Below are 14,727 nucleotides of genomic sequence, written 5' to 3'. Positions count from 1 at the left end.
TTGTATTAGAATTGGCAGAGCCATCTAGGTTTATTTAAAACTATACAAGTGATCACAGGGAGAGCTCTTAAAGTAACTCTGACCTCTACAAGTTTACAAGCATATTTATACATTAGACAGTGAAAAAAAGATGCAGGGTTGAGACAAAGCAACCTTGAGAGAAACAGAAAGATGTTGATCATTCATTTGTCACATGTAAGCAGTTTACTTATTTAAAAAAAAAACACTATGTTTTGGGAACAGTTATCAGCTTCTAGTTTGGCGGAAAGGAGAAGGTTAACATCTGCACACAGACAAAACAAGGCATGAAGGTTTTTCCTTATCTTAAAACATTTTAAAACACATAGCATCAGCATCTTCTTCTCTTCTCTGTCTCTCTCTTTGTCTCTTCTCCTAGTCAAGTAAGAATCCTGGTTAAACTTACTTCCACACAGGGCACTAAGGTTCCTGCTCCTTTAAGGGCTGAAATTGCTAGGGACAGAACCCTAGCAGTCAGTCAGGAATTCCTCAGCTGCAAGTTACCGTGGCTGCAGGAATGAAGGTATTAGCCCACACCTGCCGGTGGTCATCTGACCAGAGGAGGCAGGGCCTGGGACATATATAAACCCCAGGGCTGAGACTAGAGGGGCAGTTCTCTGTCAGTAGCTAAGGGGGAAGGAGCACTCCTAGAGGAAGCTGAATGAAGAGGCTTGATGGCCCATCTCCTGCTTCTGGTAAGATTAAGGGACTTTAGGAGCCTATCAGACCCAGGCCTCCAAGGCATGTTGTGCTGGGGGAAGGGTGATTCATTTAAAGGGATTGAGCACATCTGGAGCTGCTTGCATTATGTTATAGCTCAGGGGCTTGTATTTTGACTTCTGTTTGGAAACCGGTGGATTGGGCTGAGGCTACTGGGGAAGGAGGAGGACTCATTGGAGACCTACTACAGAGTGGGGACCCCAGATCCAGTGTGGGTGCAGTTTCTGGGGTGCACAGACCTCAGTGCCAGTGTGGGCGCAGAGAGAGTCAGGACTGTGGAGAGCCCAGCACTGAGGAGGCACAGAGACAGGGCTGTGGAGAGCCCAGGGATGATCAGAGGCCAAGTGAAATTAAGGCCTCAGTGGGATGCTGTGTGAATACTAGCTGTGAGGCTTGGGGCATGGTAAAGGGGCAGTTCGGAGCCATACATCTAGCCCATAAGGCTGAGGGTGTCCCAAGACATCCATTTTGGAGTCGGACTGAAAAAGGGGGTCTGAGAACCCACAGGGTTCAGTGGGGTCCATCAGGACCATGCCCAAACAAACTTGAGGGCAGCCTCCCTATTTATTATAGTTGCACCAAGATGTGGCAGGAAAGAAAGAGGGTGCCCATTGGGCCAGATTGGCACAGTCAAGGGGCCCTAGGGGTCCCACAGCCATCCCTGGGGACCCTGTCCCATGACACACTTGCCCAACTTCTCCAGCTTGTACTGATGTAGGACATGGCCAGTATCCAGCAGGAGGAGGGAGAGAAGACTGTGGGCCTGGAGAACTTGTGCAAATGGATCTGACACTCACCAGCAATCACAAAGGAGATGGTCGGAAGGGAGTATGCTAGCACCATGGTCCTCAGACCCCCCACCATAGGGTAAGACGGAGCTAAGGAGAGTTCCAAGGGTTCAATGAAGGGGAGGTCTTGGCCAGCAACCAAAGAAGAAGACTCGGAGGAAAAACTCAATCCTCATCACCTTCCTTAGTGGAAGGTCCCCGATGCTACCCAAGTCCTCTGTCAATGCAGCGACCATAGTTCATGAGAACAGCTTACTTTTGTAGCTAATTACAATACAATTTCAGGAACCAGGAGGTGGCCATTTCCTAACACCACCATCCCAGGTGGGGAAAAGGCAGGGAGGGTAGGTGCATAATCACTTGCCTTATGGTCAGGATCTGCTATCTTATGGGAAGGAATCAAACTGTAATTGTAATTCTCTATATATACAACCGACAGCAGTCCCACAGGGGCTTCAGTAGAGATTAGCTCCAGTTAGTCTGCCCAAGGTAAGGGGTCAGTTGTGGTCCTTTACAGGCACTTAATGCATGATGAGGGCCGGGGGGGGGGTGGTCCCTCCCCCCTCATGGACGGTGTCCATTCCTAAGGTGGCAGGGTGTGGAAGGAGCACCTGTCCCCAACAAGGGGATATCTAGGAGGGGAAGGTAGTGGGGAACTGTCCTCATGGGGCAGTGACAACATATATATGTGGTGGAGGCCCAGGATGTGTGAGATAAGTACAGGGTGATGAGGCAGATCTACATGCTTTGAAATGAATTGAACCATTTCAATCATTATTGACCATTTGTAATTGGTAATTAATATTACTAATAAACTCTTATGGATGTCCTATTGGAATTAATAGCTAGCTGCCTCCTACTGTTATCATTACCTGTTATAATACAAGTCTATATCAGGCTGGATGAAATTCAACTATAATTAGAATGCAATAGTTGTTGAGAGAATGAATCATGAAGGAAGTGATGTCAATTCTCTTCATTTTCTCTTTCTTTCTTTCTTCTTTTATTTTTCTGCCTCTTGTCACACCAACAGGGATGATCAATCAGTCTGCAGCTAGCAGTGCAAGGGGATCTGAAAACCAGGAGGAGGGAGGATAAAAATAACTTGTATTGGTGCCCCTTGTGCAGCTCAAGTACTTTGCTTCATGGCCCTAAAATTTCTGACAGCCCTGTTTCCAAGACATTTCAACAATGTATACAAACAATGTATCCTCTACCTTAACAGAGGTGGCTACATACAAATGATGGAGACCAAGAATGTGTGTGAAGGGTGATAAGGCAGATCCACCTGCTTTGACATGAATTGAACCATCACAACCATTGGCCAATAATAAATCATGGTTAAAAACTCTTATTTACACATGCCAACCTTAATTAATAACTGCCTACTATTAGTATTACTTGTTATATTATAAGTCTATATCAGGCAGGATGAAAATCAGCTATGATTACAATGCAGTTGTTGAGAAAATGAATCCTGAAGCAAGTGCTCTGTTCACTTCTCTTCATCATTTTATGTCTTTCTCTTCCTTTCTTCTTTCTGCCTCTTGTCACACCCAGAGGGAGTGTGGCTAGCAGTGGAAGGTGACCTACAAACTGGAGGGAGGGAGGATTAAAAAGGTACTGCTATGTTGTGCTTCTTGTGCACTTCAAGTACTTTCCTTCATGCCCCTTTAAAAATCAACCAGCCAGTCCCACTTAAAATTAAACAATGTGGGAGTGAGAGCGGCAGCACCCTGGCATTGTCCCATGGGCACCATCGGAGACCGTGTTATGCCATTAGTGGATGGCCCTGGGCAAATTAACTGACCCCCACCCCTTGCACAGAGCTGATCAGTGGGGGAGGGGAGTTGGCAAGCTTGTATTCACGCCCCCTTAGGGACGGACATCTCTTAAGGCATACACAACTGTTATCAGGTGTCACTTACCAATGGTCTAGTGTAGTGCAGCACATCACCACTTCATGAAATGGGGTGTATCTTCACTGCACCCCGCTTCATCACCCTGCAGTCTGTGTGAACCCTGGATTCTCATTGCTGTGCCCCCCCCTCCCCATCCCCCAGGGGCAAGTCTCATTCCTGGGCTGAGTCCTTCTCTGCCCCCACTGTGCCTTTTGTGCTCCCTCACCCACCTCAAACCTCCCTCATCAATACAATGAACGTGCACCATGACCTCTTCTCCCCCAATTTATAGTGCTCAAGGGGGGCAACACCCCCAAGCAGCCTCATTTTGGTTTGAAAAACCAGGCAGTCTGGCACCAGATTGTAAAAGGGTGTGAAAAGAAGGTGGAAAAGTTTGCAAAGTCCCTGGGTTTTTGTACAGGCCAAGCTGCAAACCCCAGGGCCCCTCCCACCCCCACCCACAGCCTTGCTCTGGGGTTCCACACAATCCAGGCTGGTGGGGGTTGACAGAGGAGGCATCCTTTATCTATTCAGGCCAGGCAGCAGCCCCCTGTTTACCTCTGCAGCCTTCCTCCCACAGTGTACCTGTGCAAAAAAGTGGCTGGTTGGTGGTGGCTTGCAAAAAAGTAAGCCGGGCTGGTGGGGGAGGGTGACAGAAGAGGCAGAGATTGTTTTGGGTGCAAGAAAAGCTGCAAACCCCAGGCTTCCCCTACCTAAACAAAAGGCCTCACTCAGGTGTTATATACACACACACACACACACACACACACACACACACACACACACACACACACACACACCAGGAAGCTTTGTGTAGGGTGAGCCAAGAAAGATATGGAGGCAGACACAGAAAACCAAGAAACTATTATGAACTTTTATTTGCAACAGAGTATTACAGCCTTTACTTGGGCTTCTTCACCTTCACCCCACCATGATGCTAAACCAACCCTGTCTCCCTAAAATGCAACGGCACCCTCCTGGCCCTGATGGCAGTCATACAGCCCTACTGTGACCCCATAGAGTTAGGGGGAACAGGCTCATCTTGCACAGAGGCAAGACAAGCAAACCGACTTTTCCCTTCCATGAGTCATAGGTTTTTCTTCAAGGTCTCCTTGAAAATGCCATTTGAACTATGGAACTCAGCACTGGACTTGTCGACTGCATCTTTCAAATTCCTCATGGTGTCTCATACTTCCTTGAGGATGGTATGGTCCTTATGCAGGGTGTCACAAAGTTGGTCCCACCAGGCAGCTTCTCCTTCTGCTCTGGCTACTGAGGACTCTGCCTAAGCCTTGAGTGAGGTTTTGTGGGTCTGTCTTTGCTTGCTGTGAAAATCTCTGCAGCGCTCTCCTGAAGTCTGAGCAAGGTGCCGTTCCCAGTGGGTTGCAGCAGCTGATAAACAAAGAAAAAAGCAATGGTTGGCTTCCCCCCAAGAGGAGGAAAGTGCACACTTCCACCCCTACCATGCAGCGCACAAAATCCCAGCAAGCATGGAAACAGACCCTGCAAAACAGAGGCAGCACTTGTACTGTCCCAAATTTATGAGTACTCGCTGCTCCAGGAGGAATACATCCACTGCCCATGCTAGCTGCAACAAATAAAATAAAACAAATAATTAGCTATCAAAACTCTAATTAGCTACTGGACCTGGCCAGCCTCCACCACCACTGAATGAAAATGGTGACCCACCTACAGCAACACATGAATTCTCTGCCCCCTCAGCCACCCAAACCCAGCCACCCAAACCCAACCAGCATGAAGCTGGGAGTTGCCCGGCAGTGGCAAGAGGCACATTAAAAGAGACTTACCAGGTCCAGCAGATGATGTTTCTTCCTGACCCCCTACCTCCTCTGATTCATTATATGTGCCACTCCATGGAATTGGGCGGCTAAGTGGCAATAACTCTAAGGTGACCAATGGTTCTTCCTGCAACTAGTCATCAGGAGAGAACATAGAGCAGTCTATGAACAGCTGAGACATGGTTTCAACCTGAGGAGGGGCTGCTGATGCCGCCGCTTCCTCCTCCTCTTCTGCCTCCACCTCCATCTCTACCTCCACCTCCACCTCCAGCCCAACCCCAGTGATGAAAGTCTGCAAACCTGGGATGTCACCTGCATCCCTGCAGATAATGACAGAAAGCTTGTAATAGAAGGGGGCAAGGGTGTGACCTATCCCAGAATGAGAGTTGGCATATTTTGCTCTGTAAAATTCTGATCTGAGGGACTTGATCTTGCCCTGGACCTGGGTCCAGTCACTATTGTGCCCTCGCCCCTGCATGCCTTTTGCAATCTTGACATAAAAATCGTGGCTTATTCCTCCTACTCTCCAGCCTGTCTATGATCCTTTGCTGCTCCAACCAAATGTTGATTAAGTCCTTCAGTTCTTCCTGGCTCCAGTTAGGTCCATTGGCATTGGAGGTATCAGCCTCCTGGGCTATGGGCTCCATCATACTACTGGCCTTGGCTTTCTGAGACATGCTGAGTGAAGCAGTTGTTGGTCAAAAGCACAAGCACAAGTGATTTGTGAAAGGGGCTGGCAAATTTTTCAGGGGGTGCTTTGTACTCAGGCTGTGCTTGCAGGGGAGTCTGGGCAAATTCCAAGGATTTTGAAGTCATTACCTGTGAGTATCAAAACACCCAAAGGTGATGAAGCACCCCCAGTTAACAACAAAAAAGACCTGGTGATGGGGTAAATAAGGCCATTCTACTTCGGGATGGATGCTCAATGGCCAGGAATATTTTAAAAATCATCAATAACTGCCTGCTTGTGCAAAATAATTGTATTACAGAAGCACAGCCTTATGTTTTCCTATAAACTGGCAAAAGTTTTGAATAGGCAGGAGAGGAGTAGGCAAAACTTTTTTTTGCTGTTTGCAAGCTTGATTACATCATAACACCAGTGGCTTCAAAGCTCCTGCAAAAGGCACAATGCCCCAGGGTCCTGGGGTGAAGTGTTGATAAAGCAGCTACACCAACCACAGACACAGTCCCTGCCACCCTACTTGGTGCAGATGGGTGAGAGGCCACTGCTGGGAGGTGGGAAAAATGGAGAATGAGGATGAAGTCTGTGACATGATGGAGGACATGGAGCGTGAGGAGCAGGAGAAGGAGGAGGAGGGCGCATTGCTGGAAATGCTATTTTACCATACAACGCTGCAGGAAGTCTTCACCAGGAATACAACACTACACTTTTCAGTGGCAAGTTGTGTGATTCCTGCTTTAACAGCACAGATTAGAACATACATACCATACACAGGCGACCAAAGCGAAAAAGTGGAATCTGATCGGGCTCTGTTCATAAATCTCAGGAGGACCAACAGAATCTGCATGGTGTGGGCCCACGAAAGCAGCTCAGACTGGTAGCTAGCCTGCCCAGCCAGCCTGTGCTACATTTCCAACCAGTTTGGCATAGCTACCTGCATGGTGGGGCAGGTAACTTGTGAGGTATGCCAGCTGTTTATGGACATAGTTTCTAACAAAGTTAGAAAGGTGTTCTCAAACTACGTGGGGGCTTTAGATAGCACTCACATCCCAGTGCTGTGTCCTGCAGGGAGTGGGAGGCTTTACACAAACAGGAAAGGATATGCCTCTGTGATCCTGCAAGCTGTGGTGGACCCCTTTAAAACAGACATGAAGGTGGTGTTATTAAAACAGAAATTAAGTAGGTTTTAAACACTACTTTATTGATGTTTTATTCCATAATCCTCTCTAAAAAGACTGAGATTTGGTTTAGGAAAAAGCTCTGATTTTCTAATGTAATCATTAAAATGTAATTATGGTTATTAAAACAAATTTTCTCATTAAAATGAAAACAACATCTGCAGGTTATGGCCAAAGTAAGAATATATTATTTTTAACATTTCAAGCCTTTAATATGGTCACTCCTTATTTATTTCATTACAAGATCAGATTCAGGACCACAGTTCAAATCATAAACAATTTATTCTCCTAATGCACGTGAAGTGTTGGTAACCTGGTTTCAATCTTACATTTGTCGTATTGCCAACTTCTAGCTTTCAAAAAATGAGTCGTCTTCTCAAATCATAGAAGCAGCTTAAAATTCATGATATTTCTCAAAATAAAATAATATCATTTTTAAATTAGTCCTCTGGTTGCTTAGAATTTAGAGTTCAGGTTTTTGAGCTGTTTTTGAGCAGGCAAAGAAACTAGTAATTTGATTTTCTAAAAAACACAAGATAAAAGTCTAATGTAATCATGTAACTCTTAGGCTTTCAGGGAATTACCAAAGAATTACATTAAGAATAAGAACTGACTTGTTTACACTGATGAAACTATATGGGTTCAATGGATTACACCAATGTAAAGAAAAGAGAAGCATGGTCTGAGAGTTTTGTTGCAGCAAAAAAAAGTAAAAAGGCATTTTTCCTGCAATTTAATTCAATGTTTTTCCATAACTAGCTCATTCATTTGAATATTTTTTTTTTGAATATGGTGGTAAAGTAGAGACTTTGGAACAATGATATAAACAGAATAAAATGACAGTAACTGATATTTTTACAGCAGGATGCCAAATTGTCTCATTAACTTCAAAACTGAATAGGCAGCACAGAGTTCTCTTTTACAAGCTGGGGTTTTGAGTCATTCAACTCCACCATGTGCTTTCTGCTTTAAAGAGACAGAAAAAATATAAATACATATAGCCTAATGGTTCATTTAGTGTTAGTGTTAGAAGGTTAGTTTTAGAGACCTTGGTTTAGAAATTTTCAGAATAAATAGAAGTTTCCTTTGTTCCTGGTCCATGGTGTCACATGGACTGCATGATAAATAATTAGTATGAAAAAACTCCATGATCATAAGACTAAACTGGTTCTTCACAGTCAAGCTGCAACTGCTGCTACATTCTAATCAAGCACATACAGACTGATTTCCTGGTGCCTCATTCTGACTCCACATTTTATCCAGAGCACTACAAGCAGCATACAGCTATTATGGGCTAGAATGTGAGCTGAGTTACATACCAGCTCAGAGAAATAACCCCCTGTACCATACAGAGGCCACATTGACCACATGGACACATAAGTGTGAAACATGACCACTATTAACTACAAATAAAGCAAAAGGGTGATGCAAAGAAGGTAGGAATGTGCCAGATGGAATATAAATTGTTGTTGCTGTAGCCTGAACTGAAGAATAAAGGAGGGAAATGTAAGTGAAAGAATGTCTCTGAAGCACAAAACCTCTGTGAGTTCCTCCTGGGGAAGTAAAACTAGTGCATCATCCATTACTCAGATGGATGGATCCATTATGTTTAGAAGTATAATTTAGCCATGAGTATTTAAGACCCTTGTTAATCTCTAGTGAGAAAAAGCCCAGCTAGGATTGCAAGTACCAGGGTACTTCATGTTTGGATAGAGATTTGGTATATACATATTTGGGGAGGTTAGAGATTTTAGTCTCTGAACTTTCATTGTTTCCATTTTATTAATTATTATTATTCAATTGACAAAAATGCCTTGAAATAATGTCTGTTTCTTATCTCCCAGTTCAGACAGTTGCAAGTGATAATTTTATTATATCAAGGTCAAAGACACACCTGAGTGTAACAGCTCATTGGCCTAGCATAAGTAAGGCACAGCAGTTTTTATAGCCATAAGTACATGAGTGACATACTAGCTTCACATCAGCCACTTTAGCTTCCCAGCCCAAAAGACCAGGTACCCATTTAATGGGTCAACTGGTAGCAGCATTCAAAACACATGAACTCCCAACATCTGAAGCAGTAGCAAGATATCTTAACCACACTCACCATACCTGCTTATCACATGCATTATCAAACACTAACTAATGCTAACTGTAAATAATTAAATAACATATCCTGCCTCCAAAGGACACAGGAAACATTAATAAACTTCACTATGTAATTCAAGAAGATTGCTTTTTTTTTTTTTGCAAGACTAATTTATTTCTACTCTTTTTGGATGTCTCTACCTTAACCAACAGTGAAGGGCAGAATTTGTTACACTAATTATTAGGACTGTGCGAAGCTTTGGTTCGTGATTTGATTTGGAGGAGATTTGGCCCAATTCAGTGGCAAAATCTCTGAATTGAATCAGGAGACCAATTAAAAGATGCAAAGCTATTCAAAGATCTCCAAATTGATTTGGAAAAGATTTCGAGAGTTTGGAGTTTCAGGCAGTCCCCACTCGCTGCCACAGGGAGCTGGACCTGGACTCCATGCTGATAAGTAGAGGGCAGGAGAGGGGGGCTAACAGAGGGGGGACACCATGTGGAGACCACCTCCAGGCCCCATCCCCTGCCTGATACCCAGCTCCCCTGAATGCCCCCCAACCCCTGCCTGCTCTCCCAGCCCCTCTCATGGCTGCCTTGCCCGGCCCCAGCTCCTGGCTCTTTAAAACAAAGCCCCCACACACTGGCTACTGCTAGGTGGGGGAGTGATCCTCACTGCCCTACACTGCTCCAAGCTGCATGGGAAGCTCTGCCATGAGCTCCCTAACTCCTGCTTGCTCTCCCAGCCACACCCCCTCCCCGCCATGGCTGCCCTGCCTGCCCCTGCTCCCTACTCTTTCAAAAAAAAAAAAAAAAAAAAGCCCTGACCTCACTGGCTGCTACAGTGGCCATTAGTGCTTCTGGGAGCCCATGGCAGAGCCCCCATGCAGCACAGGGTGATGGGGGGCATCAGGGATCATCCCCTCACCTGGCAGAAGCTGGTGAGTAGGAGCTTTTTACTTTTTAAGAGCCAGAGCTGGGGCTGGGTGGGGCAGCCATATGGGGGCTGGGAGAGTGGGCAGGGGTTGGGGGCTTATGCCAGAGTCCCCACAAAGAGTGGGGCAGCAGGGGACAGTGGAGTTCACCTCACCCCCTCCTGGAAGCAGCTGGTGAGTGGATACTTTTTTTTTTTTTTAAAGAGCCAGGAGCTGGGGCTGTGAGAGTGGGCGGGGGTTGGGGGACTCATGGCAGAGCCCCACACACAGCGTAGGGCAGTGGGAGGCAGCAGGGATTGCCTCCCCCCCCCCCTCCCCAGCAGCAGCTAAGGAGTGGGGGCTTCTTTTTTCAAAGAGCTGGGGCCGGGCAGGGTAGCCATTGATGGGGCTGGGAGAGTGGGCATGGGGATGGGGCCAATTCGGAGATTTCGGCAATTCAGCGGTGGGCGAATCTCTGAATCGGATTCAGCTGAATCAATTTGGGACAGTGATTTGAACCACTGAATCGAATCACTGTCCCCTGAATTGGCCGAATCCAAATCCAAAGAGAATACTAGCCATTTCACACCGGCCTACTAATTATCTAACATTTCCAGGGCCCCAGCGAGATGGGTATTATTCAAGCACTGAAAAAAAGAAGTAACAAGGGGAAAAGTAGTATGTACATAGAATGAACATTAAATAGTTGGTGTAGCCATGTATGTGTGTGTGGAATGGTGAGGGGAGACTTCATAGAGTGCCTCCATACACTGTGTTTTCTCTGCCGTGGCCATTAGTTGTCTTCTAAATGTACTATGTACATAAAATATCAATGTATAAATTAAAAAAATGCCATTTTCTATCCATGCCCTCAGCCTAGTGCACTTTCATTACAGGGGGCTTAGAAAGCCTCAAACAATATGCATTATAAAAGGCATAATGATGCTGCCTTACCTACGTCAACTGCTTTAATGTTAGTCATGATAAAAATAGGCTAGGAGGGGCCATTACATGCAAGTGGTTTATATTATGAGGTGAATATTCTTCCTGTGTCTTGGTCTGAAAGATAATGTGGAGCTTAACTATACAGCTGTATCAAGGAAATGTTCTGAAGTAAGAAGGCTCTTTATCAGCTATTTTCATTGATCATCTTGTGAGCTCCTTGTAAATGGCTGGCAGTTACACAGTCATTAGAAAGCTAAGCTATGAGGCTCTTAATTTATATTCTTATTGGTGAGCAAACTGATAAATAGATGTTTAAATAAATGGGTAGGTTCTAAGTTTTTATTTCCAACTGTTTCCAAGGTTTTATTCTACCAAGTCTCACACTTCCAAGATCTCCTTTACCCCATTCACAATGTACTTGTTTCCTTGGAAACCAGTACACTATACCCTGCACAAACAAATCTGATTCACATTTGCAGAACTAGATCCCAACTGTCTGAGGAGAGAAAAAAATATAGGGTTTTATTCTCACTAGGAATTGAAGATAAGTGAATTGAAGCAGGGAGAACCATTAACAAATTTACATAGGTGATATTTCTAAACAAAGCATAATAATATGGGGTGGTGTATACAGTAAACAAAAGTAAGATTTCATTCCCCTCAGTTTATGGATTTGTCATGATATATCACATTAGAGTTACAAGTATTGCTTCCACGATCATTTTGAGGAACCATAATTACAATACAGAAGCATCTGTTTCTCAAGGGGTGCATCTACACAAGACATTTACTGTGTAGTTGACTAACTAACTGCACAGCAAACATCTCAGTGTCTACATATCTGCCCCTATTAGAGCCCACAAAACTAATAAACTCCACAGCAGGGTTGGACTTTTAAATACAAGTCCTACCCTGCTGCAATGGTTTTTTTTTTCATATGCAACAGCACATATGTAGACACTGAGCCAGCTGGCTGGAGCATGATGGTGCTACAGTGCAGAGGCTGTCTGTCAGCTAGCCCCATGATAAAGCACTCTCATGCCCCTGCCAGCCCTTTTGCAGCATGCTGAGCCTAGTTGGAGCAGCCCTGGGCTGGCAGGCTGATCTTCAAGACCCCTGCCAGCCAGGGATGTTGCACCCTGGCTCAATGTGCTACGGTCCCAGGTGCATGGGTAAACTGTGTTCCCAGGGGCTTCCCAGGAGCAATAAAGTCCAGAGCAAGAAGCACTGATGTTTACCACTGAGCTTTAATGGCTTGTGTAGCAGCATCCAAGTAGTGCTTAATTATTGTGTATCAGAATCAGATTAAACTCAAATTTGCCTCTATCTCATTCAAACCTCACTATGTACTGACATTTGAAAGCCAAATCATCAAAAAGTAAAGAAATAGAAAATCCTATAAGAAATGAATTCTTGCATTTATACCATACTCTATCTTCTGCCCTAGATAGCATAATTAAAAGTTACTATTTGCCGGCAATTACTGCACAATGTTTTCCTAGGCTTAACTTTTCACTGTATCTTTGACTGTTGGATAATGATGCCTTTTAAATGTCAGTCCTGTATTTCATTTGTTTTGTCCCTGAGTCTGTGTCTTTGTTGCACCTAATAAGGGATGGTGGCACATACTTGGGACTCAGAGTGTTGATAGAAAAAGCATCGCTGTTAATATTCCATGACAAAAGGGTGATAAAAACAGCTTTGATGTTATAATCAAAAGTACTTTGATGTTTGTAATTGAAAGTGAATGATGTCACTTTCCCAAATACTTCATCTATATAATACCATTTCCATCTTGTTACCGAGATGGAAATAAGTCACTGCCTTTCAGAAGATAAAAAACAATGTATTTAATCATTTATTTAGCATTTATATCCACAATTTATCAGTGTTCAGGTGAAGTAAATAGTTTACTCGTAACAGAAAAGAAACAGGTGTTTTGTTCATTGCAGAAACTGTAAAGCAGAAATCTCTACACATGCTATTTCCACCTCAGCTGATAAACTTATTTCCTGAGGCAAAACTTATGCACCTAAAGAAAGGGTCCTATGTATTTCATGGAAAGCTTGTAACATGGAGTCTGAACTCTAATTCCACAGTAGCACATCAGAAACTCTCTAGTAACTTCAGAAAGTATTCCTCACATCACTGGATGTGACAGTAAATTTAATTTTACATCTAGACTCGATCACTTTCTGCAAAATGTTGTACTGAAGTGCACAAGTAGATCATTGTTGACAGGAATTGGACGCTTCCAGTTATCCTGTCTTCTTTCTCTATCTGCTTCCATTTTAAAATTATTATAAGGCTACTATGCTTATTTATCTTGCTTCTTCCAGTAATGCAAAACTTAAAACAAAGTTCTTACATATCCAATGCTCAAATAAAAGTAATTTCTTCATATATTATATATATATATATATATTTGTGTGTGTGTTTTTAAAAAATAATACCTGCTTGGATAAAAGCTAGTTCTTACACTATTTATTGGAGGGAAAAAAGTAATACTCAAGTGCTATGTAAAAGGGGTGGAACAGTAACTATTATTTTGATTTCAAAACTGTAGATCTAATAATTTTCTGCAATTTTTCACTGCTCAATGCATCTTCAGTCCCACTGACTAGACACTTCAGACTATTGGAAGGCAGATCCTCAAATCCAAGCAATTAACTTAAAAAAAATATTTTTCATGTCTCAGGTCAAATTGGAATCATGATATCCTGAACATCTCGTGGCAGTCCATCAGACCTGAGCATTCAGAATGGCAAATTTAGCACTATCCAATCTTCAGCTTTATATGTTATAGAAAGCTTTTAATTTTTTATAGAAAGAACTTGCAGCAAGAACATTTAAATGAGTTGTTTTGACCATGAATCTGAACAAAGGTTAGAAATGTAAAATGTAATAATTTAAGAGATTTTTTTCCACCTCAAGAGCTGTACAGTTATTATGGATCTGTTCTTATTAGCAGGGCTTATACATCACTCAGGATGTAATGTACAGTACATAATTTCCTCAATGGTTACTTCTTTTAGAGTAAGTTGATGTTTACAAAGGATGCCAGATTAACTGTACAACAGTATAACATTCTCTATTTATCCACAACAGAGAAACTACATGGGGTATACACATGTGTTCTTCATTACTTATTTACTTAAATTTACAACGTTTGTTTTTTTTCTACCAATTAGCAGGGGTGGGGAAGGGGAAAGCCCCTTGTCTTATATTTGCATTCAAAGTGGAAAAGGAAGCAGGTGGCTACTGTGGCTCTAACTCAGGCTCTGAGCCTGCGTCAGGGCTAGAGTCAGACCCACAACACACTTCTGCCCCTCCTCTCCCTCCACCTCGACTCTGAAGCTTTTGATTTCCCTTTCCTTTGGATTACTGTCAGGCCCAGCTCAGCTCAGATTCTGTCTGGGGTCTCTCCCAGACATGTGGCACATGGAAACTTCTTCCCCATACCCAGCCAATCATCAATGCTGACAATGGCAGAGACTGGGATGAATTTTGAGGGGAAGAGGCAGAAACTTGGGGGAGTGTGGGGAGGGGCAGAAGCAGTGGGGAGACAACTCTCCAATATGTAGATCCTATACCTGGAAAATTATAACAAATTTATAAATTTTCCATATGTAGAATCTAAGTATTGGAGGGGATTTATATTTAGGGTTATATCATATTCAAGTAAATATGGTAT

At 43.6% G+C, this 14,727-nt stretch overlaps 1 pseudogene; it reads right to left on the bottom strand.

Annotated features, from left to right (window-relative positions):
• Positions 1-4,430: 4,430 nt before the first annotated feature.
• Positions 4,431-5,903, bottom strand: LOC112551863 (annotated as a pseudogene).
• Positions 5,904-14,727: the final 8,824 nt, after the last annotated feature.

The sequence above is a fragment of the Alligator sinensis genome, unplaced genomic scaffold (assembly GCF_000455745.1).
Source record: "Alligator sinensis unplaced genomic scaffold, ASM45574v1 scaffold627_1, whole genome shotgun sequence".
NCBI lineage: Eukaryota > Metazoa > Chordata > Crocodylia > Alligatoridae > Alligator > Alligator sinensis.
Note: the sequence above shows the minus strand (reverse complement) of the source record. Positions and strands in the feature narration are given on the sequence as shown.